Source organism: Cervus elaphus, chromosome 32, assembly GCF_910594005.1.
Source record: "Cervus elaphus chromosome 32, mCerEla1.1, whole genome shotgun sequence".
Classification (NCBI taxonomy): Eukaryota; Metazoa; Chordata; class Mammalia; order Artiodactyla; family Cervidae; genus Cervus; species Cervus elaphus.
Window position 1 is genome coordinate 5,279,935 of NC_057846.1, and position 27,588 is coordinate 5,307,522.

The following is a 27,588-nucleotide window of genomic DNA, read 5'->3' on the forward strand; positions in this document are numbered from 1 at the left end:
TTGTGTTGCTACAGTGACCTCAGGATCCCTCTAGCCTTGAAACAGTGTTCTTGGGGTTTCTCTGGAGTGCCATCAAGGAAATCAAGGATTGTTTCCTGTGTGATGTGAAACATGGCATTTCTCTGCACGCAGTGCAGTGGAATCGGGCCTCATCTCGCAGCGAGGGGGAAGTCTCATGGTTTTTCTCGAGTTCCGGTCGGAACCTGGGGTACATTCTCAAGTTACGACGGGGATGGCCCTTCCACACACGTGTTTGTTCAGCGACGTCAGGACTCCTGCCTAGTTGCGAGGGACAACTCGGGATTCCCCTCGAGGCTTGGCAGGGCAATTGGGACGCCTCTCCAGCTGAGGCGGGAGACCAAGTGTCCCTTTCCACGTGCCACAGGAATCCTGGGATTCCTATCAAGTTTCACGAGGAGTCAGGCATCGTCTCCTTTGGAGGCACTGATCTCCGCGTCCCTCTGGAGTTTTCAGAGAATGTGAGGCCTCCTGTTCCGAGGAGGTAGGGAACTAGGTCTTTCTCTGTGGTCTCCACAGGGGATTCAGACATCCTTTCGTCTTGGGAGATGCAAGACGAGCCTGCATTCAAGTCACTGCAGGGATATCCGGCCTTATTTCGAGTCAGGGCATCGCGGTGTCTATTCCACTTGAGGCCGCAAACTCAGGGTCCCTCTCCCATACCTAGAGCTGACAGAAGCCTCCTCTTGAGGTGCTTGTGGTAAGGTGGTATTCCTCTGGAGTCGAAGCCAGGGACTAACCTCTCATTTCGAGTTGATTTGTCGTCCACGGAGCTCTTTCGTGTTGCTACAGTGACCTCAGGATCCCTCTAGCCTTGAAACAGTGTTCTTGGGGTTTCTCTGGAGTGCCAACAAGGAAATCAAGGCTCCTTTCCTGTGTGATGTGCAACACGGCATTGCTCTGCACGCAGTGCAATGGCATCGAGCCTCATCTCGCGGCGAGGGGGAAGTCTCATGGTTTTTCTCGAGTTGCGGCGGGAAGCTGGGGTATATTCACGAGTTACGACCGGGATGGCCCTTCCACACACGTGTTTGTTCAGCGACGTCAGGACTCCTGCCTAGTTGCGAGGGACAACTCTTGATTCTCCTCGAGGCTTGGCAGGGCAATTGGGACGCCTCTCCAGCTGAGGCGGGAGATCAAGGGTCCCTTTCCACGTGCCACAGGAATCCTGGGACTCCTATCAAGTTTCACGAGGAGTCAGGCATCGTCTCCTTTGGAGGCACTGATCTCCGCGTTCCTCTGGAGTTTTCAAAGGATGTGAGGCCTCCGGTCGCGATGAGGTGGGGAACTAGGTCTTTCTCTGTGGTCTCCACAGGGGATTCAGACATCCTTTCATCTTGGGAGATGCAAGACAAGCCTGCATTCCAGTCACTGCAGGGATATCCGGCCTTATTTCGAGTCAGGTCATCGCGGTGTCCATTCCACATGAGGCCGCAAACTCAGGGTCCCTCTCACACACCTAGAGCTGAGAGAAGCCTCCTCTTGAGGTGCTTGTGTAAGATTATTCCAATGGAGTCAAAGCCAGGGACTAACCTCTCATCTCGAGTTGATTTTTGGTCCACGGAGCTCTTTCGTGTTGCTACAGTGACCTCAGGATCCCTCTAGCCTTGTAACAGTGTTCTTGGGGTTTCTCTGGAGTGCCATCAAGGAAATCAAGGCTCCTTTCCTGTGTGATGTGCAACACGGCATTGCTCTGCACGCAGTGCAGGGGAATCGGGCCTCATCTCGCGGCGAGGGGGAAGTCTCATGGTTTTTCTCGAGTTGGGGCGGGAACCTGGGGTATATTCTCGAGTTACCACGGGCATGGCCCTTGCACACACGTGTTTGTTCAGCGACGTCAGGACTCCTGCCTAGTTCCGAGGGACAACTCAGGATTCTCCTCGAGGCTTGGCAGGGCAATTGGGACGCCTCTCCAGCTGAGGCGGGAGACCAAGGGTCCCTTTCCACGTGCCACAGGAATCCTGGGGCTCCTATCAAGTTTGACGAGGAGGCAGGCATCGTCTCCTTTGGAGGCACTGATCTCCACGTCCCTCTGGAGTTTTTCAAGGATGTGAGGCCTCCGGTCGCGATGAGGTGGGGAACTAGGTCTTTCTCTGTGGTCTCCACAGGGGAATCAGACAACCTTTCGTCTTGGGAGATGCAAGACGAGCCTCCATTCAAGTCACTGCAGGCATATCCGGCCTTATTTCGAGTCAGGGCATCGCGGTGTCCATTCCACATGAGGCCGGAAACTCAGGGTCCCTCTCACACACCTAGAGCTGAGAGAAGCCTCCTCTTGAGGTGCTTGTGTAACGTGGTATTCCTCTGGAGTCGAAGCCAGGGACTAACCTCTCATCTCGGGTTGATTTTTGGTCCACGGAGATCTTTCGTGTTGCTACAGTGACCTCAGGATCCCTCTAGCCTTGAAACAGTGTTCTTGGGGTTTCTCTGGAGTGCAATCAATGACATCAAGGCTCCATTCCTGTGTGATGTGCAACACGGCATTGCTCTGCACGCAGTGCAGTGGAATCGGGCCTCATCTCGCGGAGAGGGGGAAGTCTCATGGTTTTTCTCGAGTTGCGGCGGGAACCTGGGGTATATTCACGAGTTACGACCGGGATGGCCCTTCCACACACGTGTTTGTTCAGTGACGTCAGGACTCCTGCCTAGTTGCGAGGGACAATTCGGTATTCTCCTCGAGGCTTGGCAGGGCAATTGGGATGCCTCTCCAGCTGAGGCGGGAGACCAAGGGTCCCTTTCCACGTGCCACAGGAATCCTGGGACTCCTATCAAGTTTCACGAGGAGTCAGGCATCGTCTCCTTTGGAGGCAGTGATCTCCGCGTCCCTCTGGAGTTTTCAAAGGATGTGAGGCCTCCGGTCGCGATGAGGTGGGGAACTAGGTTTTTCTCTGTGGTCTCTACAGGGGATTCAGACATCCTTTCGTCTTGGGAGATGCAAGACGAGCCTGCATTCAAGTCACTGCAGGGATATCCGGCCTTATTTCGAGTCATGGCATCGCGGTGTCCATTCCACATGAGGCCGCAAACTCAGGGTCCCTCTCACACACCTAGAGCTGAGAGAAGCCTCCTCTTGAGGTGCTTGTGTAAGGTGGTATTCCAATGGAGTCAAAGCCAGGGAATAACCTCTCATCTCGAGTTGATTTTTGGTCCACGGAGCTCTTTCGTGTTGCTACAGTGACCTCAGGATCCCTCTAGCCTTGAAACAGTGTTCTTGGGGTTTTTCTGGAGTGCCATCAAGGAAATCAAGGCTCCTTTCCTGTGTGATGTGCAACATGTCATTGCTCTGCACGCAGTGCAGGGGAATCGGGCCTCATCTCGCGGCGAGGGGGAAGTCTCATGGTTTTTCTCGAGTTCCGGCGGGAACCTGGGGTACATTCTCAAGTTACGACGGAGATGGCCCTTGCACACACGTGTTTGTTCAGCGACGTCAGGACTCCTGCCTAGTTGCGAGGGACAACTCGGGATTCTCCTCGAGGCTTGGCAGGGCAATTGGGACGCCTCTCCAGCTGAGGCGGGAGACCAAGGGTCCCTTTCCACGTGCCACAGGAATCCTGGGACTCCTATCAAGTTTCACGAGGAGTCAGGCATCGTCTCCTTTGGAGGCACTGATCTCCGCGTCCCTCTGGAGTTTTCAAAGGATGTGAGGCCTCCGGTCGCGAGGAGGTAGGGAACTAGGTCTTTCTCTGTGGTCTGCACAGGGGATTCAGACATCCTTTCGTCTTGGGAGATGCAAGACGAGCCTGCATTCAAGTCACTGCAGGGATATCCGGCCTTATTTCGAGTCAGGGCATCTCGGTGTCTATTCCACATGAGGGCGCAAACTCAGGGTCCCTCTCACACACCTAGAGCTGAGAGAAGCCTTCTCTTGAGGTGCTTGTGTAAGGTGCTTTTCCTCTGGAGTCGAAGCCAGGGACTAACCTCTCATCTCGAGTTGACTTTTGGTCCAGGGAGATCTTTCATGTTGCTACAGTGACCTCAGAATCCCTCTAGACTTGAAACAGTGTTCTTGGGGATTCTCTGGAGTGCCATCAAGGAAATCAAGGCTCCTTTCCTGTGTGATGTGCAACACGGCATTGCTCTGCACGCAGTGCCGGGGAATCGGGCCTCATCTCAAGGGGGTGGGGGAAGTCTCATGGTTTTTCCCGCGTTGCGGCGGGAACCTGGTGTATATTCTCGAGTTATGACTGGGATGGCCTTTCCACACACGTGTTTGTTCAGTGACGTCAGGACTCCTGCCTAGTTGAGAGGGACAACTCGGGATTCTCCTCGAGGCATGGCAGGGCAATTGGGACGCCTCTCCAGGTGAGGCGGGAGACCAAGGGTCCCTTTCCACGTGCCACAGGAATCCTGGGGCTCCTATCAAGTTTCACGAGGAGTCAGGCATCGTCTCCTTTGCAGGCACTGATCTCCGTATCCCTCTGGAGTTTTCAAAGGATGTGAGGCCTCCGGTCACGATGAGGTGGGGAACTAGGTCTTTCTCTGTGGTCTCCACAGGGGATTCAGACATCCTTTCGTCTCGGGAGATGCAAGACGGGCCTGCATTCAAGTCACTGCAGGGATATCCGGCCTTATTTCGAGTCAGGGCATCGCGGTGTCCATTCCACTGGAGCCGCAAACTCAGGGTCCCTCTCCCATACCTAGAGCTGACAGAAGCCTCCTCTTGAGGTGCTTGTGGTAAGGTGGTATTCCTCTGGAGTCGAAGCCAGGGACTAACCTTTCATCTCGAGTTGACTTGTCGCCCACGGAGCTTTTTCGTTTTGCTACTGTGACCTCAGGATCCCTCTAGCCTTGAAACAGTGTTCTTGGGGTTTCTCTGGAGTGCCATCAAGGAAATCAAGGCACCTTTCCTGTGTGATGTGCAAGACGGCATTGCTCTGCACGCAGTGCAGGGGAATCGGGCCTCATCTCGCGGCGAGGGGGAAGTCTCATGGTTTTTCTCGAGTTGCGGCGCGAACCTGGGGTATATTCTCGAGTTACGACAGGAATGGCCCTTCCACACACGTGTTTGTTCAGCGACGTCAGGACTCCTGCCTAGTTGCGAGGGACAACTCGGGATTCTCCCCGAGGCTTTGCAGGGGAATTGGGACGCCTCTCCAGCTGAGGCGGGAGACCAAGGGTCCCTTTCCACGTGCCACAGGAATCCTGGGACTCCTATCAAGTTTCACGAGGAGTCAGGCATCGTCTCCTTTGGAGGCACTGATCTCCGCGTACCTCTGGAGTTTTCAAAGGATGTGAGGCCTCCGGTCGCGATGAGGTGGGGAACAAGGTCTTTCTCTGTGGTCTCCACAGGGGATTCAGACATCTTTTCGTCTTGGGAGATGCAAGACGAGCCTGCATTCAAGTCACTGAAGGGATATCCGGCCTTATTTCGAGTCAGGGCATCGCGCTGTCCATTCCACTTGAGGACCCAAACTCAGGGTATATCTCACACACCTAGAGCTGAGAGAAGCCTCCTCTTGAGGTGCTTTTGGTAAGGTGGTATTCCTCTGGAGTCGAAGCCAGGGACTAACCTCTCATCTCGAGTTGATTTTTGGTCCACGGAGCTCTTTCGTGTTACTACAGTGACCTCAGGATCCCTCTAGCCTTGAAACAGTGTTCTTGGGCTTTCTCTGGAGTGCCATCAAGGAAATCAAGGCTCCTTTCCTGTGTGATGTGCAACACGGCATTGCTCTGCACGCAGTGCAGGGGAATCGGGCCTCATCTCTTGGCGAGGGGGAAGTCTCATGGTTTTTCTCGAGTTGCGGCGGGAACCTGGGGTATATTCCCAAGTTACGACGGAGATGTCCGTTCCACGCACGTGTTTGTTCATCGACGTCAGGACTCCTGCCTAGTTGCGAGGGACAACTCTTGATTCTCCTCGAGGCTTGGCAGGGCAATTGGGACGCCTCTCGAGCTGAGGCGGGAGATCAAGTGTCCCTTTCCACGTGCCACAGGAATCCTGGGACTCCTATCAAGTTTCACGAGGAGTCAGGCATCGTCTCCTTTGGAGGCACTGATCTCCGCGTCCCTCTGGAGTTTTCAAAGGATGTGAGGCCTCCGGTCGCGATGAGGTGGGGAACTAGGTCTTTCTCTGTGGTCTCCACAGGGGATTCAGACATCCTTTCGTCTTGGGAGATGCAAGACGAGCCTGCATTCAAGTCACTGCAGGGATATCCGGCCTTATTTCGAGTCAGGGCATCGCGGTGTCCATTCCACTTGAGGCCGCAAACTCAGGGTCCCTCTCACACACCTAGAGCTGAGAGAAGCCTCCTCTTGAGGTGCTTGTGGTAAGGTGGTATTCCAATGGAGTCAAAGCCAGGGACTAACCTCTCATCTCGAGTTGATTTTTGGTCCACGCAGCTCTTTCGTGTTGCTACAGTGACCTCAGAATCCCTCTAGCCTTGAAACAGTGTTCTTGGGGTTTCTCTGGAGTGCCATCAAGGAAATCAAGGCTCCTTTCCTGTGTGATGTGCAACACGGCATTGCTCTGCACGCAGTGCAGGGGAATCGGGCCTCATCTCGTGGAGAGGGGGAAGTCTCATGGTTTTTCTCGAGTTGGGGCGGGAACCTGGGGTATATTCTCGAGTTACCACGGGCATGGCCCTTCCACACACGTGTTTGTTCAGCGACGTCAGGACTCCTGCCTAGTTGCGAGTGACAACTCGGGATTCTCCTCGAGGCTTGGCAGGGCAATTGGGACGCCTCTCCAGCTGAGGCGGGAGACCAAGGGTCCCTTTCCACGTGCCACAGGAATCCTGGGACTCCTATCAAGTTTCACGAGGAGTCAGGCATCGTCTCCTTTGGAGGCACTGATCCCCGCGTCCCTCTGGTGTTTTCAAAGGATGTGAGGGGTCCGGTCGCGATGAGCTGGGGAACTAGGTCTTTCTCTGTGGTCTCCACTGGGGATTCAGACATCCTTTCGTCTTGGGAGATGTAAGACGAGCCTGCATTCAAGTCACTGCAGGGATGTCCGGCCTTATTTCGAGTCAGGGCATCGCGGTGTCCATTCCACTTGAGGCCGCAAAGTCAGGGTCCCTCTCACATACCTAGAGCTGAGAGAAGCCTCCTCTTGAGGTGCTTGTGGTAAGGTGGTATTCCTCTGGAGTCGAAGCCAGGGACTAACCTCTCATCTCGAGTTGATTTTGGTCCACGGAGCTCTTTCGTGTTGCTACAGTGACCTCAGGATCCCTCTAGCCTTGAAACAGTGTTCTTGGGCTTTCTCTGGAGTGCCATCAAGGAAATCAAGGCTCCTTTCCTGTGTGATGTGCAACACGGCATTGTTCTGCACGCAGTGCTGGGGAATCGGGCCTCATCTCGCGGCGAGGGGGAAGTCTCATGGTTTTTCTCGAGTTGTGGCGGCAACATGGGGTATATTCTCGAGTTACGACGGGGATGGCCCTTCCACCCACGTGTTTGTTCAGCGACGTCAGGACTCCTGCCTAGTTGCGAGGGACAACTCGGGATTCTCCTCGAGGCTTGGCAGGGCAATTGGGACGCCTCTCCAGCTGAGGCGGGAGACCAAGGGTCCCTTTCCACGTGCCACAGGAATCCTGGGACTCCTATCAAGTTTCACGAGGAGTCAGGCATCGTCTCCTTTGGAGGCACTGATCTCCGCGTCCCTCTGGGGTTTTCCAAGGATGTGAGGCCTCCGGTCGCGATGAGGTGGGGAACTAGGTCTTTCTCTGTGGTCTCCACAGGGGATTCAGACATCCTTTCGTCTTGGGAGATGTAAGGCGAGCCTGCATTCAAGTCACTGCAGGGATATCCGGCCTCATTTCGAGTCAGGGCATCGTGGTGTCCATTCAACTTGAGGCCGCAAACTCAGGGTCCCTCTCACATACCTAGAGCTGACAGAAGCCTCCTCTTGAGGTGCTTGTGGTAAGGTGGTATTCCTCTGGAGTCGAAGCCAGGGACTAACCTCTCATCTCGAGTTGATTTTTGGTCCATGGGGCTATTTCATGTTGCTACAGTGACCTCAGGATCCCTCTATCCTTGAAACAGTGTTCTTGGGGTTTCTCTGGAGTGCCATCAAGGAAACCAAGGCTCCTTTCCTGTGTGATGTGCAACACGGCATTGCTCTGCACGCAGTGCAGGGGAATCGGGCCTCATCTCGAGGCAAGGCGTTAGTCTCATGGTTTTTCTCGAGTTGCGGCGGGAACCTGGGGTATATTCTCGAGATACGACGGGGATGGCCCTTCCACACACGTGTTTGTTCAGCGACGTCAGGACTCCTGCCTAGTTGCGAGGGACAACTCGGGATTCTCCTCGAGGCTTGGCAGGGCAATTGGGACGCCTCTCCAGCTGAGGCGGGAGACGAAGGGTCCCTTTCCACGTGCCACAGGAATCCTGGGACTCCTATCAAGTTTCACGAGGAGTCAGGCATCGTCTCCTTTGGAGGCACTGATCTCCGCGTCCCTCTGGAGTTTTCAAAGGATGTGAGGCCTCCGGTCGCGATGAGGGGGGGAACTAGGTCTTTCTCTGTGGTCTCCACTGGGGATTCAGACATCCTTTCGTCTTGGGAGATGTAAGACGAGCCTGCATTCAAGTCACTGCAGGGATGTCCGGCCTTATTTCGAGTCAGGGCATCGCGGTGTCCATTCCACTTGAGGCCGCAAACTCAGGGTCCCTCTCACATACCTAGAGCTGAGAGAAGCCTCCTCTTGAAGTGCTTGTGGTAAGGTGGTATTCCTCTGGAGTCCAAGCCAGGGACTAACCTCTCATCTCGAGTTGATTTTTGGTCCACGGAGCTCTTTCGTGTTGCTCCAGTGACCTCAGGATCCCTCTAGACTTGAAACAGTGTTCTTGGGCTTTCTCTGGAGTGCCATCAAGGAAATCAAGGCTCCTTTCCTGTGTGATGTGCAACACGGCATTGCTCTGCACGCAGTGCAGGGGAATCGGGCCTCATCTCGCGGCGAGGGGGAAGTCTCATGGTTTTTCTCGAGTTGCGGCGGGAACCTGGGGTATATTCTCGAGTTATGACGGGGATGGCCCTTCCACCCACGTGTTTGTTCAGCGACGTCAGGATTCCTGCCTAGTTGCGAGGGACAACTCGGGATTCTCCTCGAGGCTTGGCAGGGCAATTGGGACGCCTCTCCAGCTGAGGCGGGAGACCAAGGGTCCCTTTCCACGTGCCACAGGAATCCTGGGACTCCTATCAAGTTTCACGAGGAGTCAGGCATCGTCTCCTTTGGAGGCACTGATCTCCGCGTCCCTCTGCAGTTTTCCAAGGATGTGAGGCCTCCGGTCGCGATGAGGTGGGGAACTAGGTCTTTCTCTGTGGTCTCCACAGGGGATTCAGACATCCTTTCTTCTTGGGAGATGCAAGATGAGCCTGCATTCAAGTTACTGCAGGGATATCCGGCCTTATTTCGAGTCAGGGCATCGCGGTGTCCATTCCACTTGAGGCCGCAAACTCAGGGTCCCTTTCACATACCTAGAGCTGAGAGAAGCCTACTCTTGAGGTGCTTGTGGTAAGATGGTATTCCGCAAGAGTCGAAGCCAGGGACTAACCTCTCATCTCGAGTTGACTTTTGGTCCACGGAGCTCTTTCATGTTGCTACAGTGACCTCAGGATCCCTCTAGCCTTGAAACAGTGTTCTTGGGGTTTCTCTGGAGTGCCATCAAGGAAATCAAGGCTCCTTTCCTGTGTGATGTGCAACACGGCATTTCTCTGCACGCAGTGCAGGGGAATTGGGCCTCATCTCGCGGCGAGGCGTTTGTCTCATGGTTTATCTCGAGTTGTGGCGGGAACCTGGGGTATATTCTCGAGTTACGACCGGGATGGCCCTTCCACACACGTGTTTGTTCAGCGACGTCAGAACTCTTGCCTAGTTGCGAGGGACAACTCGGGATTCTTCTCGAGGCTTGGCAGGGCAATTGGGACGCCTCTCCAGCTGAGTTGGGAGACCAAGGGTCCCTTTCAACGTGCCACAGGAATCCTGGGACTCCTATCAAGTTTCACGAGGAGTCAGGCATCGTCTCCTTTAGAGGCACTGATCCCCGCATCGCTCTGGTGTTTTCAAAGGATGTGAGGCGTCCGGTCGCGATGAGGTGGGGCACTAGGTCTTTCTCTGTGGTCTCCACTGGGGATTCAGACATCCTTTCATCTTGGGAGATGTAAGACGAGCCTGCATTCAAGTCACTGCAGGGATGTCCGGCCTTATTTCGAGTCAGGGCATCGCGGTGTCCATTCCACTTGAGGCCGCAAACTCAGGGTCCCTCTCACATACCTAGAGCTGAGAGAAGCCTCCTCTTGAGGTGCTTGTGGTAAGGTGGTATTCCTCTGGAGTCGAAGCCAGGGACTAACCTCTAATCTCGAGTTGATTTTGGTCCACGGAGCACTTTCGTGTTGCTACAGTGACCTCAGGATCCCTCTAGCCTTGAAACAGTGTTCCTGGGGTTTCTCTGGAGTGCCATCAAGGAAATCAAGGCTCCTTTCCTGTGTGATGTGCAACACGGCATTGCTCTGAACACAGTGCAGGGGAATCGGGACTCATCTCGCGGCGAGGGGGAAGTCTCATGGTTTTTCTCGAGTTGTGGCGGGAACCTGGGGTATATTCTCGAGTTACGACGGGGATGGCCCTTCCACACACGTGTTTGTTCAGCGACGTCAGGACTCCTGCCTAGTTGCGAGGGACAACTCGGGATTCTCCTCGAGGCTTGGCAGGGCAATTGGGACGCCTCTCCAGCTGAGGCGGGAGACCAAGGGTCCCTTTCCACGTGCCACAGGAATCCTGGGACTCCTATCAAGTTTCACGAGGAGTCAGGCATCGTCTCCTTTGGAGGCACTGATCTCCGCGTCCCTCTGGTGTTTTCAAAGGATGTGAGGCCTCCGGTCGCGATGAGGGGGGGAACTAGGTCTTTCTCTGTGGTCTCCACAGGGGATTCAGACATCCTTTCGTCTTGGGAGATGTAAGACGAGCCTGCATTCAAGTCACTGCAGGGATATCCGGCCTTATTTCGAGTCAGGGCATCGTGGTGTCCATTCCACTTGAGGCCGCAAACTCAGGGTCCCTCTCACATACCTAGAGCTGACAGAAGCCTCCTCTTGAGGTGCTTGTGGTAAGGTGGTATTCCTCTGGAGTCGAAGCCAGGGACTAACCTCTCATCTCGAGTTGATTTTTGGTCCACGGGGCTCTTTCGTGTTGCTACAGTGACCTCAGGATCCCTCTAGCCTTGAAACAGTGTTCTTGGGGTTTCTCTGGAGTGCCATCAAGGAAATCAAGGCTCCTTTCCTGTGTGATGTGCAACACGGCATTGCTCTGCACGCAGTGCAGGGGAATCGGGCCTCATCTCCTGGCGAGGCGTTAGTCTCATGGTTTTTCTCGAGTTGCGGCGGGAACCTGGGGTATATTCTCGAGATACGACGGGGATGGCCCTTCCACACACGTGTTTGTTCAGCGACGTCAGGACTCCTGCCTAGTTGCGAGGGACAACTCGGGATTCTCCTCGAGGCTTGGCAGGGCAATTGGGACGCCTCTCCAGCTGAGGCGGGAGACCAAGGGTCCCTTTCCACGTGCCACAGGAATCCTGGGACTCCTATCAAGTTTCACGAGGAGTCAGGCATCGTCTCCTTTGGAGGCACTGATCTCCGCGTCCCTCTGGAGTTTTCAAAGGATGTGAGGCCTCCGGTCGCGATGAGGGGGGGAACTAGGTCTTTCTCTGTGGTCTCCACTGGGGATTCAGACATCCTTTCGTCTTGGGAGATGTAAGACGAGCCTGCATTCAAGTCACTGCAGGGATGTCCGGCCTTATTTCGAGTCAGGGCATCGCGGTGTCCATTCCACTTGAGGCCGCAAACTCAGGGTCCCTCTCACATACCTAGAGTTGAGAGAAGCCTCCTCTTGAGGTGCTTGTGGTAAGGTGGTATTCCTCTGGAGTCCAAGCCAGGGACTAACCTCTCATCTCGAGTTGATTTTTAGTCCACGGAGCTCTTTCGTGTTGCTCCAGTGACCTCAGGATCCCTCTAGCCTTGAAACAGTGTTCTTGGGCTTTCTCTGGAGTGCCATCAAGGAAATCAAGGCTCCTTTCCTGTGTGATGTGCAACACGGCATTGCTCTGCACGCAGTGCAGGGGAATCGGGCCTCATCTCGCGGCGAGGGGGAAGTCTCATGGTTTTTCTCGAGTTGCGGCGGGAACCTGGGGTATATTCTCGAGTTACGACGGGGATGGCCCTTCCACCCACGTGTTTGTTCAGCCACGTCAGGACTCCTGCCTAGTTGCGAGGGAAAACTCGGGATTCTCCTCGAGGCTTGACAGGGCAATTGGGACGCCTCTCCAGCTGAGGCGGGAGAACAAGGGTCCCTTTCCACGTGCCACAGGAATCCTGGGACTCCTATCAAGTTTCACGAGGAGTCAGGCATCGTCTCCTTTAGAGGCACTGATCTCCGCGTCCCTCTGCAGTTTTCCAAGGATGTGAGGCCTCCGGTCGCGAAGAGGTGGGGAACTAGGTCTTTCTCTGTGGTCTCCACAGGGGATTCAGACATCCTTTCTTCTTGGGAGATGCAAGATGAGCCTGCATTCAAGTGACTGCAGGGACATCCGGCCTTATTTCGAGTCAGGGCATCGCGGTGTCCATTCCACTTGAGGCCGCAAACTCAGGGTCCCTCTCACATACATAGAGCTGAGAGAAGCCTCCTCTTGAGGTGCTTGTGGTAAGATGGTATTCCGCAAGAGTCGAAGCCAGGGACTAACCTCTCATCTCGAGTTGACTTTTGGTCCACGGAGCTCTTTCATGTTGCTACAGTGACCTCAGGATCCCTCTAGCCTTGAAACAGTGTTCTTGGGGTTTCTCTGGAGTGCCATCAAGGAAATCAAGGCTCCTTTTCTGTGTGATGTGCAACACGGCATTTCTCTGCACGCAGTGCAGGGGAATTGGGCCTCATCTCGCGGCGAGGCGTTTGTCTCATGGTTTATCTCGAGTTGTGGCGGGAACCTGGGGTATATTCTCGAGTTACGACGGGGATGGCCCTTCCACACACGTGTTTGTTCAGCGACGTCAGAACTCGTGTCTAGTTGCGAGGGACAACTCGGGATTCTCCTCGAGGCTTGGCAGGGCAATTGGGACGCCTCTCCAGCTGAGTTGGGAGACCAAGGGTCCCTTTCAACGTGCCACAGGAATCCTGGGACTCCTATCAAGTTTCACGAGGAGTCAGGCATCGTCTCCTTTGGAGGCACTGATCTCCGCGTCCCTCTGGTGTTTTCAAAGGATGTGAGGCCTCCGGTCGCGATGAGGGGGGGAACTAGGTCTTTCTCTGTGGTCTCCACAGGGGATTCAGACATCCTTTCGTCTTGGGAGATGTAAGACGAGCCTGCATTCAAGTCACTGCAGGGATATCCGGCCTTATTTCGAGTCAGGGCATCGTGGTGTCCATTCCACTTGAGGCCGCAAACTCAGGGTCCCTCTCACATACCTAGAGCTGACAGAAGCCTCCTCTTGAGGTGCTTGTGGTAAGGTGGTATTCCTCTGGAGTCGAAGCCAGGGACTAACCTCTCATCTCGAGTTGATTTTTGGTCCACGGGGCTCTTTCGTGTTGCTACAGTGACCTCAGGATCCCTCTAGCCTTGAAACAGTGTTCTTGGGGTTTCTCTGGAGTGCCATCAAGGAAATCAAGGCTCCTTTCCTGTGTGATGTGCAACACGGCATTGCTCTGCACGCAGTGCAGGGGAATCGGGCCTCATCTCCTGGCGAGGCGTTAGTCTCATGGTTTTTCTCGAGTTGCGGCGGGAACCTGGGGTATATTCTCGAGTTACGACGGGGATGGCCCTTCCACCCACGTGTTTGTTCAGCCACGTCAGGACTCCTGCCTAGTTGCGAGGGAAAACTTGGGATTCTCCTCGAGGCTTGACAGGGCAATTGGGACGCCTCTCCAGCTGAGGCGGGAGACCAAGGGTCCCTTTCCACGTGCCACAGGAATCCTGGGACTCCTATCAAGTTTCACGAGGAGTCAGGCATCGTCTCCTTTAGAGGCACTGATCTCCGCGTCCCTCTGCAGTTTTCCAAGGATGTGAGGCCTCCGGTCGCGAAGAGGTGGGGAACTAGGTCTTTCTCTGTGGTCTCCACAGGGGATTCAGACATCCTTTCTTCTTGGGAGATGCAAGATGAGCCTGCATTCAAGTGACTGCAGGGACATCCGGCCTTATTTCGAGTCAGGGCATCGCGGTGTCCATTCCACTTGAGGCCGCAAACTCAGGGTCCCTCTCACATACATAGAGCTGAGAGAAGCCTCCTCTTGAGGTGCTTGTGGTAAGATGGTATTCCGCAAGAGTCGAAGCCAGGGACTAACCTCTCATCTCGAGTTGACTTTTGGTCCACGGAGCTCTTTCATGTTGCTACAGTGACCTCAGGATCCCTCTAGCCTTGAAACAGTGTTCTTGGGGTTTCTCTGGAGTGCCATCAAGGAAATCAAGGCTCCTTTTCTGTGTGATGTGCAACACGGCATTTCTCTGCACGCAGTGCAGGGGAATTGGGCCTCATCTCGCGGCGAGGCGTTTGTCTCATGGTTTATCTCGAGTTGTGGCGGGAACCTGGGGTATATTCTCGAGTTACGACGGGGATGGCCCTTCCACACACGTGTTTGTTCAGCGACGTCAGAACTCGTGTCTAGTTGCGAGGGACAACTCGGGATTCTCCTCGAGGCTTGGCAGGGCAATTGGGACGCCTCTCCAGCTGAGTTGGGAGACCAAGGGTCCCTTTCCACGTGCCACAGGAATCCTGGGACTCCTATCAAGTTTCACGAGGAGTCAGGCATCGTCTCCTTTGGAGGCACTGATTCCCGCGTCGCTCTGGTGTTTTCAAAGGATGTGAGGCGTCCGGTCGCGATGAGGTGGGGAACTAGGTCTTTCTCTGTGGTCTCCACTGGGGATTCAGACATCCTTTCGTCTTGGGAGATGTAAGACGAGCCTGCATTCAAGTCACTGCAGGGATGTCCGGCCTTATTTCGAGTCAGGGCATCGCGGTGTCCATTCCACTTGAGGCCGCAAAGTCAGGGTCCCTCTCACATAGCTAGATCTGAGAGAAGCCTCCTCTTGAGGTGCTTGTGGTAAGGTGGTATTCCTCTGGAGTCGAAGCCAGGGACTAACCTCTCATCTCGAGTTGATTTTGGTCCACGGAGCTCTTTCGTGTTGCTACAGTGACCTCAGGATCCATCTAGCCTTGAAACAGTGTTCTTGGGCTTTCTCTGGAGTGCCATCAAGGAAATCAAGGCTCCTTTCCTGTGTGATGTGCAACACGGCATTGCTCTGAACGCAGTGCAGGGGAATCGTGCCTCATCTCGCGGCGAGGGGGAAGTCTCATGGTTTTTCTCGAGTTGTGGCGGGAACCTGGGGTATATTCTCGAGTTACGACGGGGATGGCCCTTCCACACACGTGTTTGTTCAGCGACGTCAGGACTCCTGCCTAGTTGCGAGGGACAACTCGGGATTCTCCTCGAGGCTTGGCAGGGCAATTGGGACGCCTCTCCAGCTGAGGCGGGAGACCACGGGTCCCTTTCCACGTGCCACAGGAATCCTGGGACTCCTATCAAGTTTCACGAGGAGTCAGGCATCGTCTCCTTTGGAGGCACTGATCTCCGCGTCCCTCTGGGGTTTTCCAAGGATGTGAGGCCTCCGGTCGCGATGAGGGGGGGAACTAGGTCTTTCTCTGTGGTCTCCACAGGGGATTCAGACATCCTTTCGTCTTGGGAGATGTAAGACGAGCCTGCATTCAAGTCACTGCAGGGATATCCGGCCTTATTTCGAGTCAGGGCATCGTGGTGTCCATTCCACTTGAGGCCGCAAACTCAGGGTCCCTCTCACATACCTAGAGCTGACAGAAGCCTCCTCTTGAGGTGCTTGTGGTAAGGTGGTATTCCTCTGGAGTCGAAGCCAGGGACTAACCTCTCATCTCGAGTTGATTTTTGGTCCACGGGGCTCTTTCATGTTGCTACAGTGACCTCAGGATCCCTCTAGCCTTGAAACAGTGTTCTTGGGGTTTCTCTGGAGTACCATCAAGGAAACCAAGGCTCCTTTCCTGTGTGATGTGCAATACGGCATTGCTCTGCACGCAGTGCAGGGGAATCGGGCCTCATCTCGTGGCGAGGCGTTAGTCTCATGGTTTTTCTCGAGTTGCGGCGGGAACCTGGGGGATATTCTCGAGTTACGACGGGGATGGCCCTTCCGCACACGTGTTTGTTCAGCGACGTCAGGACTCCTGCCTAGTTGCGAGGGACAACTCGGGATTCTCCTCGAGGCTTGGCAGGGCAATTGGGACGCCTCTCCAGCTGAGGCGTGAGACCAAGGGTCCCTTTCGACGTGCCACAGGAATCCTGGGACTCCTATCAAGTTTCACGAGGAGTCAGGCATCGTCTCCTTTGGAGGCACTGATCTCCGCGTCCCTCTGGAGTTTTCAAAGGATGTGAGGCCTCCGGTCGCGATGAGGTGGGGAACTAGGTCTTTATCTGTGGTCTCCACTGGGGATTCAGACATCCTTTCGTCTTGGGAGATGTAAGACGAGCCTGCATTCAAGTTACTGCAGGGATATCCGGCCTCATTTCGAATCAGGGCATCGCGGTGTCCATTCCATTTGAGGCCGCAAACTCAAGGTCCCTCTCACATACCTAGAGCTGAGAGAAGCCTCCTCTTGAGGTGCTTGTTGTAAGGTGCTATTCCTCTGGAGTCGAAGCCAGGGACTAACCTCTCATCTCGAGTTGACTTTTGGTCCACGGAGATCTTTCATGTTGCTACAGTGACCTCCGGATCCCTCTAGCCTTGAAACAGTGTTCTTGAGGTTTCTCTGGAGTGCCATCAAGGAGATCAAGGCTCCTTTCCTGTGTGATGTGCAACACGGCATTGCTCTGCACGCAGTGCAGGGGAATCGGGCCTCATCTCGCGGCGAGGGGGAAGTCTCATGGTTTTTCTCGAGTTGCGGCGGGAACCTGGGGTATATTCTCGAGTTACGACGGGGATGGCCCTTCCACACACGTGTTTGTTCAGCGACGTCAGGACTCCTGCCAGGTTGCGAGGGACAACTCGGGATTCTCCTCGAGGCTTGGCAGGGCAATTGGGACGCTTCTCCAGCTGTGGTGGGAGACCAAGGGTCCCTTTCCACGTGCCACAGGCATCCTGGGACTCCTATCAAGTTTCACGAGGAGTCAGGCATCGTCTCCTTTATAGGCACTGATCTCTGCGTCCCCCTGGAGTTTTCAAAGGATGTGAGGCCTCCGGTCGCGATGAGGTGGGGAACTAGGTCTTTCTCTGTGGTCTCCACAGGGGATTCAGACATCCTTTCGTCTTGGGAGATGCAAGACGAGCCTGCATTCAAGTCACTGCAGGGATATCCGGCCTTATTTCGGGTCAGGGCATCGCGGTGTCCATTCCACTTGAGGCCGCAAACTCAGGGTCCCTCTCACATACCTAGAACTGAGAGAAGCCTCCTCATGTGATACTTGTGGTAAGGTGGTATTCCTCTGGTGTCGAAGCCAGGGACTAACCTCTCATCTCAAGTTGACTTTTGGTCCACGGAGGTTTTTTGTGTTGCTACAGTGACTTCAGGATCCCTCTAGCCTTGAAACAGTGATCTTGGGGTTTCTCTGGAGTGCCATCAAGGAAATCAAGGCTCCTTTCCTGTTCAATGTGCAACACGGCATTGCTCTGCACGCAGTGCAAGGGAATCGGGCCTCATCTTCTGGCGAGGGGGAAGTCTCATGGTTTTACTCGAGTTGCGGCGGGAACCTGGGGTATATTCTCGAGTTACGACGGGGATGGCCCTTCCACACACGTGTTTGTTCAGCGACGTCAGGACTCCTGCCGAGTTGTGAGGGACAACTCGGGATTCTCCTTGAGGCTGGGCAGGGCAATTGGGACGCCTCTCCAGCTGAGGCGGGAGACCACGGGTCCCTTTCCACGTGCCACAGGAATCCAGGGACTCCTTTCAAGTTTCACGAATAGTCAGGCATCGTCTCCTTTATAGGCACTGATCTCCGCGTCCCTCTGGAGTTTTCAAAGGATGTGAGGCCTCCGGTCGCGATGAGGTGGGGAACTAGGTCTTTCTCTGTGGTCTCCACAGGGGATTCAGACATCCTTTCGTCTTGGGAGATGCAAGACGAGCCTGCATTCAAGTCACTGCAGGGATATCCGGCCTCATTTCGAGTCAGGGCATCGCGGTGTCCATTCCACTTGAGGCCGCAAACTCAGGGTCCCTCTCACATACCTAGAGCTGCGAGAAGCCTCCTCTTGAGGTGCTTGTGGTAAGGTGGTATTCCTCTGGAGTCGAAGCCAGGGACTAACCTCTCATCTAGAGTTGATTTTTGGTCCACGGAGGTTTTTCGTGTTGCTACAGTGATTTCAGGATCCCTCTAGCCTTGAAACAGTGTTCTTGGGCTTTCTCGGGAGTGCCATCAAGGAAATCAAGGCTCCTTTCCTGTGTGATGTGCAACACGGCATTGCTCTAAACGCAGTGCTGGGGAATCGGACCTCATCTCGCGGCGAGGGGGAAGTCTCATGGTTTTTCTCGAGTTGCGGCGGGAACCTGGGGTATATTCTCGAGTTACGACGGGGATGGCCCTTCCACACACGTGTTTGTTCAGCGACGTCAGGACTCCTGCCTAGTTGCGAGGGCCAACTCGGGATTCTCCTCGAGGCTTGGCAGGGCAATTGGGACACCTCTCCAGCTGAGGCAGGAAAGCAAGTGTCCCTTTCCGCGTGCCACAGGAATCCTGGGACTCCTATCAAGTTTCACGAGGAGTCAGGCATCATCTCCTTTGGAGGCACTGATCTCCGCGTACCTCTGGAGTTTTCAAAGGATGTGAGGCTTCCGGTCGCAATGAGATGGGGAACTAGGTCTTTCTCTGTGGTCTCCACAGGGGATTCAGACATCCTTTCGTCTTGGGAGATGCAAGACGAGCCTGCATTTAAGTCACTGCAGGGATATCCGCCCTTATTTCGAGTCAGGTCATCGCGGTGTCCATTCCACTTGAGGCCCCAAACTCAGGGTCCCTCTCACATACCTAGAGCTGACAGAAGCCTCCTATTGAGGTGCTTGTGGTAAGGTGGTATTCCTCTGGAGTCGAAGCCAGGGACTAACCTCTCATCTCGAGTTGACTTTTGGTCCAGGGAGCTCTTTCGTGTTGCTACAGTGACCTCAGGATCCCTCTAGCCTTGAAACAGTGTTCTTGGGGATTCTCTGGAGTGCCATCAAGGAAATCAAGGCTCCTTTCCTGTGTGATGTGCAACACGGCATTGCTCTGCACGCAGTGCAGGGGAATCGGGCCTCATCTCGCCGTGAGGGGGTAGTCTCATGGTTTGTCTCGAGTTGCGGCGGGATCCTGGGGTATATTCTCGAGATACGACTGGGATGGCTGTTCCACACACGTGTTTGTTCAGCGACGTCAGGACTCCTGCCTAGTTGCAAGGGACAACTCGGGATTCTCCTCGAGGCTTGGCAGGGCAATTGGGACGCCTCTCCAGCTGAGGTGGGAGACCAAGGGTCCCTTTCCACGTGCCACAGGAATCCTGGGACTCCTATCAAGTTTCACGAGGAGTCAGGCATCGTCTCCTTTGGAGGCACTGATCTCCGCGTCCCTCTGGAGTTTTCAAAGTATGTGAGGCCTCCAGTCGCGATGAGATGGGGAACTAGGTCTTTCTCTGTGGTCTCCACTGGGGATTCAGACATCCTTTCGTCTTGGGAGATGCAAGACGAGCCTGCATTCAAGTCACTGCAGGGATATCCGGCCTCATTTCGAGTTAGGGCATCGCGGTGTCCATTCCACTTGAGGCCGCAAACTCAGGGTCCCTCTCACATACCTAGAGCTGAGAGAAGCCTTCTCTTGAGGTGCTTGTTGTAAGTTGCTATTCCTCTGGAGTCGAAGCCAGGGACTAACCTTTCATCTCGAGTTGACTTTTGGTCCACGGAGATCTTTCATGTTGCTACAGTGACCTCCGGATCCCTCTAGCCTTGAAACAGTGTTCTTGAGGTTTCCCTGGAGTGCCATCAAGGAAATCAAGGCTCCTTTCCTGTGTGATGTGCAACATGGCATTGCTCTGCACGCAGTGCAGGGGAATCGGGCCTCATCTCGCGGAGAGGGGGAAGTCTCATGGTTTTTCTCGAGTTGCGGTGGGAACCTGGGGTATATTCTCGAGTTACGACGGGGATGGCCCTTCCACACACGTGTTTGTTCAGCGACGTCAGGACTCCTGCCTAGTTGCGAGGGACAACTCGGGATTCTCGTCGAGGCTTGGCAGGGCAATTGGGACGCTTCTCCAGCTGTGGTGGGAGACCAAGGGTCCCTTTCCACGTGCCACAGGCATCCTGGGACTCCTATCAAGTTTCACGAGGAGTCAGGCATCGTCTCCTTTATAGGCACTGATCTCTGCGTCCCCCTGGAGTTTTCAAAGGATGTGAGGCCTCCGGTCGCGATGAGGTGGGGAACTAGGTCTTTCTCTGTGGTCTCCACAGGGGATTCAGACATCCTTTCGTCTTGGGAGATGCAAGACGAGCCTGCATTCAAGTCACTGCAGGGATATCCGGCCTTATTTCGGGTCAGAGCATCGCGGTGTCCATTCCACTTGAGGCCGCAAACTCGGGGTCCCTCTCACATACCTAGAGCTGAGAGAAGCCTCCTCTTGAGGTGCTTGTGGTAAGGTGGTATTCCTATGGAGTCGAAGCCAGGGACTAACCTCTCATCTCGAGTTGATTTTTGGTGCACTGAGCTCTTTCATGTTTCTACAGTGACCTCAGGATCCCTCTAGCCTTGAAATAGTGTTCTTGGGGTTTCTCTGGAATGCCATCAAGGAAATCAAGGCTCCTTTCCTGTGTGATGTGCAACACGGCATTGCTCGACACGCAGTGCAAGGGATTCGGGCCTCATCTCGTGGCGAGGGGGAAGTCTCATGGTTTTTCTCGAGTTGCGGCGGGAACCTGGGGTATATTTTCGAGTTACGACGGGGATGGCCCTTCCACACACGTGTTTGTACAGCGACGTCAGGACTCCTGCCTAGTTGCGAGGGACAACTCGGGATTCTCCTTGAGGCTGGGCAGGGCAATTGGGACGCCTCTCCAGCTGAGGCGGGAGACCAAGCGGCCCTTTCCACGTGCCACAGGAATGCAGGGACTCCTTTCAAGTTTCACAAATAGTCAAGCATCGTCTCCTTTATAGGCACTGATCTCCGCGTCCCTCTGGAGTTTTCAAAGATGTGAGGCCACCGGTCGTGATGAGGTGTGGAACTAGGTCTTTCTCTGTTGTCTCCACTGGGGATTCAGACATCCTTTCGTCTTGGGAGATGCAAGACGAGCCTGCATTCAAGTCACTGCAGGGATATCCGGCCTTATTTCGAGTCAGGGCATCTCGGTGTCCATTCCACTTGAGGCATCAAACTCAGGGTCCCTCTCACATACCTAGAGCTGTGAGAAGCCTCCTCTTGAGGTGCTTGTGGTAAGGTGGTATTCCTCTGGAGTCGAAGCCAGGGACTAACCTCTCATCTAGAGTTGATTTTTGGTCCACGGAGGTTTTTCGTGTTTCTACAGTGATTTCAGGATCCCTCTAGCCTTGAAACAGTGTTCTTGAGGTTTCCCTGGAGTGCCATCAAGGAAATCAAGGCTCCTTTCCTGTGTGATGTGCAACACGGCATTGCTCTGCACGCAGTGCAGGGGAATCGGGCCTCATCTCGCGGCGAGGGGGAAGTCTCATGGTTTTTCTCGAGTTGCGGTGGGAACCTGGGGTATATTCTCGAGTTACGACGGGGATGGCCCTTCCACACACGTGTTTGTTCAGCGACGTCAGGACTCCTGCCTAGTTGCGAGGGACAACTCGGGATTCTCGTCGAGGCTTGGCAGGGCAATTGGGACGCTTCTCCAGCTGTGGTGGGAGACCAAGGGTCCCTTTCCACGTGCCACAGGCATCCTGGGACTCCTATCAAGTTTCACGAGGAGTCAGGCATCGTCTCCTTTATAGGCACTGATCTCTGCGTCCCCCTGGAGTTTTCAAAGGATGTGAGGCCTCCGGTCGCGATGAGGTGGGGAACTAGGTCTTTCTCTGTGGTCTCCACAGGGGATTCAGACATCCTTTCGTCTTGGGAGATGCAAGACGAGCCTGCATTCAAGTCACTGCAGGGATATCCGGCCTTATTTCGGGTCAGGGCATCGCGGTGTCCATTCCACTTGAGGCCGCAAACTCGGGGTCCCTCTCACATACCTAGAGCTGAGAGAAGCCTCCTCTTGAGGTGCTTGTGGTAAGGTGGTATTCCTATGGAGTCGAAGCCAGGGACTAACCTCTCATCTCGAGTTGATTTTTGGTGCACTGAGCTCTTTCATGTTTCTACAGTGACCTCAGGATCCCTCTAGCCTTGAAATAGTGTTCTTGGGGTTTCTCTGGAATGCCATCAAGGAAATCAAGGCTCCTTTCCTGTTTGATGTGCAACACGGCATTGCTCGACACGCAGTGCAAGGGATTCGGGCCTCATCTCGTGGCGAGGGGGAAGTCTCATGGTTTTTCTCGAGTTGCGGCGGGAACCTGGGGTATATTTTCGAGTTACGACGGGGATGGCCCTTCCACACACGTGTTTGTACAGCGACGTCAGGACTCCTGCCTAGTTGCGAGGGACAACTCGGGATTCTCCTTGAGGCTGGGCAGGGCAATTGGGACGCCTCTCCAGCTGAGGCGGGAGACCAAGCGGCCCTTTCCACGTGCCACAGGAATGCAGGGACTCCTTTCAAGTTTCACAAATAGTCAAGCATCGTCTCCTTTATAGGCACTGATCTCCGCGTCCCTCTGGAATTTTCAAAGATGTGAGGCCACCGGTCGTGATGAGGTGTGGAACTAGGTCTTTTTCTGTTGTCTCCACTGGGGATTCAGACATCCTTTCGTCTTGGGAGATGCAAGACGAGCCTGCATTCAAGTCACTGCAGGGATATCCGGCCTTATTTCGAGTCAGGGCATCTCGGTGTCCATTCCACTTGAGGCATCAAACTCAGGGTCCCTCTCACATACCTAGAGCTGCGAGAAGCCTCCTCTTGAGGTGCTTGTGGTAAGGTGGTATTCCTCTGGAGTCGAAGCCAGGGACTAACCTCTCATCTAGAGTTGATTTTTGGTCCACGGAGGTTTTTCGTGTTTCTACAGTGATTTCAGGATCCCTCTAGCCTTGAAATAGTGTTCTTGGGCTTTCTCTGGAGTGCCATCAAGGAAATCAAGGCTCCTTTCCTGTGTGATGTGCAACACGGAATTGCTCTGCACGCCGTGCAGGGGAATCTGGCCTCATCTCCCGGCGAGGCGGAAGTCTCATTGTTTTTCTCGAGTTGCGGCGGGAACCTGGGGTACATTCTCGAGTTACGACGGGAATGGCCCTTCCACACACGTGTTTGTTCAGCGACGTCAGTACTCCCGCCTAGTTGCGAGGGACAACTCGGGATTCTCCTCGAGGCTTGGCAGGGCAATTGGGACGCCTCTCCAGCTGAGGCGGGAGGCCAAGGGTCCCTTTCCATGTGCCACAGGAATCCTGGGACTCCTATCCAGTTTCACGAGGAGTCAGGCATCGTCTCCTTTGGAGGCACTGATCTCCGCGTCCCTCTGGAGTTTTCAAAGGATGTGAGGCCTCCGGTCGCGATGAGGTGGGGAACTAGGTTTTTCTCTGTGGTCTCCACTGGGGATTCAGACATCCTTTCGTCTTGGGAGATGAAAGACGAGAGTGCATTCAAGCCACTGCAGGCATATCCGGCCTTTTTTCGAGTCAGGGCATCGCGGTGTCCATTCCAATTGAGGCCACAAACTCAGGGTCCCTCTCACATACATAGAGCTGAGAGAAGCCTCCTCTTGAGGTGCTTGTGGTAAGGTGGTATTCCTCTGGAGTCGAAGCCAGGGACTAACCTCTCATCTCGAGTTGATGTGTGGTCCACGGAGCTCTTTCGTGTTGCTACAGTGACCTCAGGATCCCTCTAGCCTTGAAACAGTGTTCTTGGGCTTTCTCTGGAGTGCCATCAAGGAAATCAAGGCTCCTTTCCTGTGTGATGTGCAACACGGCATTGCTCTGCATGCAGTGCAGGGGAATCGGGCCTCATCTCGCCGTGAGGGGGAAGTCTCATGGTTTTTCTCGAGTTGCGGCGGGAACCTGGGGTATATTCTCGAGATACGACTGGGATGGCTGTTCCACACACGTGTTTGTTCAGCGACGTCAGGACTCCTGCCTAGTTGCGAGGGACAACTCGGGATTCTCCTCGAGGCGTGGCAGGGCAATTGGGACGCCTCTCCAGCTGAGGTGGGAGACCAAGGGTCCCTTTCCAAGTGCCACAGGAATCCTGGGACTCCTATCAAGTTTCACGAGGAGTCAGGCATCGTCTCCTTTGGAGGCACTGATTTCCGCGTCCCTCTGGAGTTTTCAAAGGATGTGAGGCCTCCGGTCGCGATGAGGTGGGGAACTAGGTCTTTCTCTGTGGTCTCCACAGGGGATTCAGACATCCTTTCGTCTTGGGAGATGCAAGACGAGCCTGCATTCAAGTCACTGCAGGGATATCCGGCCTCATTTCGAGTCAGGGCATCGCGGTGTCCATTCCATTTGAGGCCGCAAACTCAGGGTCCCTTTCACATACCTAGAGCTGAGAGAAGCCTTCTCTTGAGGTGCTTGTGGTAAGGTGGTATTCCTCTGGAGTCGAAGCCAGGGACTAACCTCTCATCTTGAGTTGACTTTTGGTCCACGGATATCTTTCATGTTGCTACAGTGACCTCCGGATCCCTCTAGCCTTGAAGCAGTGTTCTTGAGGTTTCTCTGGAGTGCCATCAAGGAAATCAAGGCTCCTTTCCTGTGTGATGTGCAACACGGCATTGCTCTGCACGCAGTGCAGGGGAATCGGGCCTCATCTCGCGGCGAGGGGGAAGTCTCATGGTTTTTCTCGAGTTGCGGTGGGAACCTGGGGTATATTCTCGAGTTACGACGGGGATGGCCCTTCCACACACGTGTTTGTTCAGCGACGTCAGGACTCCTGCCTAGTTGCGAGGGACATCTCGGGATTCTCGTCGAGGCTTGGCAGGGCAATTGGGACGCTTCTCCAGCTGTGGTGGGAGACCAAGGGTCCCTTTCCACATGCCACAGGCATCCTGGGACTCCTATCAAGTTTCACGAGGAGTCAGGCATCGTCTCCTTTATAGGCACTGATCTCTGCGTCCCCCTGGAGTTTTCAAAGGATGTGAGGCCTCCGGTCGCGATGAGGTGGGGAACTAGGTCTTTCTCTGTGGTCTCCACAGGGGATTCAGACATCCTTTCGTCTTGGGAGATGCAAGACGAGCCTGCATTCAAGTCACTGCAGGGATATCCGGCCTTATTTCGGGTCAGGGCATCGCGGTGTCCATTCCACTTGAGGCCGTAAACTCAGGGTCCCTCTCACATACCTAGAGCTGAGAGAAGCCTCCTCTTGAGGTGCTTGTGGTAAGGTGGTATTCCTATGGAGTCGAAGCCAGGGACTAACCTCTCATCTCGAGTTGATTTTTGGTGCACTGAGCTCTTTCATGTTTCTACAGTGACCTCAGGATCCCTCTAGCCTTGAAATAGTGTTCTTGGGGTTTCTCTGGAATGCCATCAAGGAAATCAAGGCTCCTTTCCTGTTTGATGTGCAACACGGCATTGCTCGACACGCAGTGCAAGGGATTCGGGCCTCATCTCGTGGCGAGGGGGAAGTCTCATGGTTTTTCTCGAGTTGCGGCGGGAACCTGGGGTATATTTTCGAGTTACGACGGGGATGGCCCTTCCACACACGTGTTTGTACAGCGACGTCAGGACTCCTGCCTAGTTGCGAGGGACAACTCGGGATTCTCCTTGAGGCTGGGCAGGGCAATTGGGACGCCTCTCCAGCTGAGGCGGGAGACCAAGCGGCCCTTTCCACGTGCCACAGGAATGCAGGGACTCCTTTCAAGTTTCACAAATAGTCAAGCATCGTCTCCTTTATAGGCACTGATCTCCGCGTCCCTCTGGAGTTTTCAAAGATGTGAGGCCACCGGTCGTGATGAGGTGTGGAACTAGGTCTTTCTCTGTTGTCTCCACTGGGGATTCAGACATCCTTTCGTCTTGGGAGATGCAAGACGAGCCTGCATTCAAGTCACTGCAGGGATATCCGGCCTTATTTCGAGTCAGGGCATCTCGGTGTCCATTCCACTTGAGGCATCAAACTCAGGGTTCCTCTCACATACCTAGAGCTGCGAGAAGCCTCCTCTTGAGGTGCTTGTGGTAAGGTGGTATTCCTCTGGAGTCGAAGCCAGGGACTAACCTCTCATCTAGAGTTGATTTTTGGTCCACGGAGGTTTTTCGTGTTTCTACAGTGATTTCAGGATCCCTCTAGCCTTGAAATAGTGTTCTTGGGCTTTCTCTGGAGTGCCATCAAGGAAATCAAGGCTCCTTTCCTGTGTGATGTGCAACACGGAATTGCTCTGCACGCCGTGCAGGGGAATCTGGCCTCATCTCCCGGCGAGGCGGAAGTCTCATGGTTTTTCTCGAGTTGCGGCGGGAACCTGGGGTACATTCTCGAGTTACGACGGGAATGGCCCTTCCACACACGTGTTTGTTCAGCGACGTCAGGACTCCTGCCTAGTTGCGAGGGACAACTCGGGATTCTCCTCGAGGCTTGGCAGGGCAATTGGGACGCCTCTCCAGCTGAGGCGGGAGGCCAAGGGTCCCTTTCCATGTGCCACAGGAATCCTGGGACTCCTATCCAGTTTCACGAGGAGTCAGGCATCGTCTCCTTTGGAGGCACTGATCTCCGCGTCCCTCTGGAGTTTTCAAAGGATGTGAGGCCTCCGGTCGCGATGAGGTGGGGAACTAGGTTTTTCTCTGTGGTCTCCACTGGGGATTCAGACATCCTTTCGTCTTGGGAGATGAAAGACGAGAGTGCATTCAAGCCACTGCAGGCATATCCGGCCTTTTTTCGAGTCAGGGCATCGCGGTGTCCATTCCAATTGAGGCCACAAACTCAGGGTCCCTCTCACATACATAGAGCTGAGAGAAGCCTCCTCTTGAGGTGCTTGTGATAAGGTGGTATTCCTCTGGAGTCGAAGCCAGGGACTAACCTCTCATCTCGAGTTGATGTGTGGTCCACGGAGCTCTTTCGTGTTGCTACAGTGACCTCAGGATCCCTCTAGCCTTGAAACAGTGTTCTTGGGTTTTCTCTGGAGTGCCATCAAGGAAATCAAGGCTCCTTTCCTGTGTGATGTGCAACACGGCATTGCTCTGCATGCAGTGCAGGGGAATCGGGCCTCATCTCGCCGTGAGGGGGAAGTCTCATGGTTTTTCTCGAGTTGCGGCGGGAACCTGGGGTATATTCTCGAGATACGACTGGGATGGCTGTTCCACACACGTGTTTGTTCAGCGACGTCAGGACTCCTGCCTAGTTGCGAGGGACAACTCGGGATTCTCCTCGAGGCGTGGCAGGGCAATTGGGACGCCTCTCCAGCTGAGGTGGGAGACCAAGGGTCCCTTTCCAAGTGCCACAGGAATCCTGGGACTCCTATCAAGTTTCACGAGGAGTCAGGCATCGTCTCCTTTGGAGGCACTGATCTCCGCGTCCCTCTTGAGTTTTCAAAGGATGTGAGGCCTCCGGTCGCGATGAGGTGGGGAACTAGGTCTTTCTCTGTGGTCTCCACA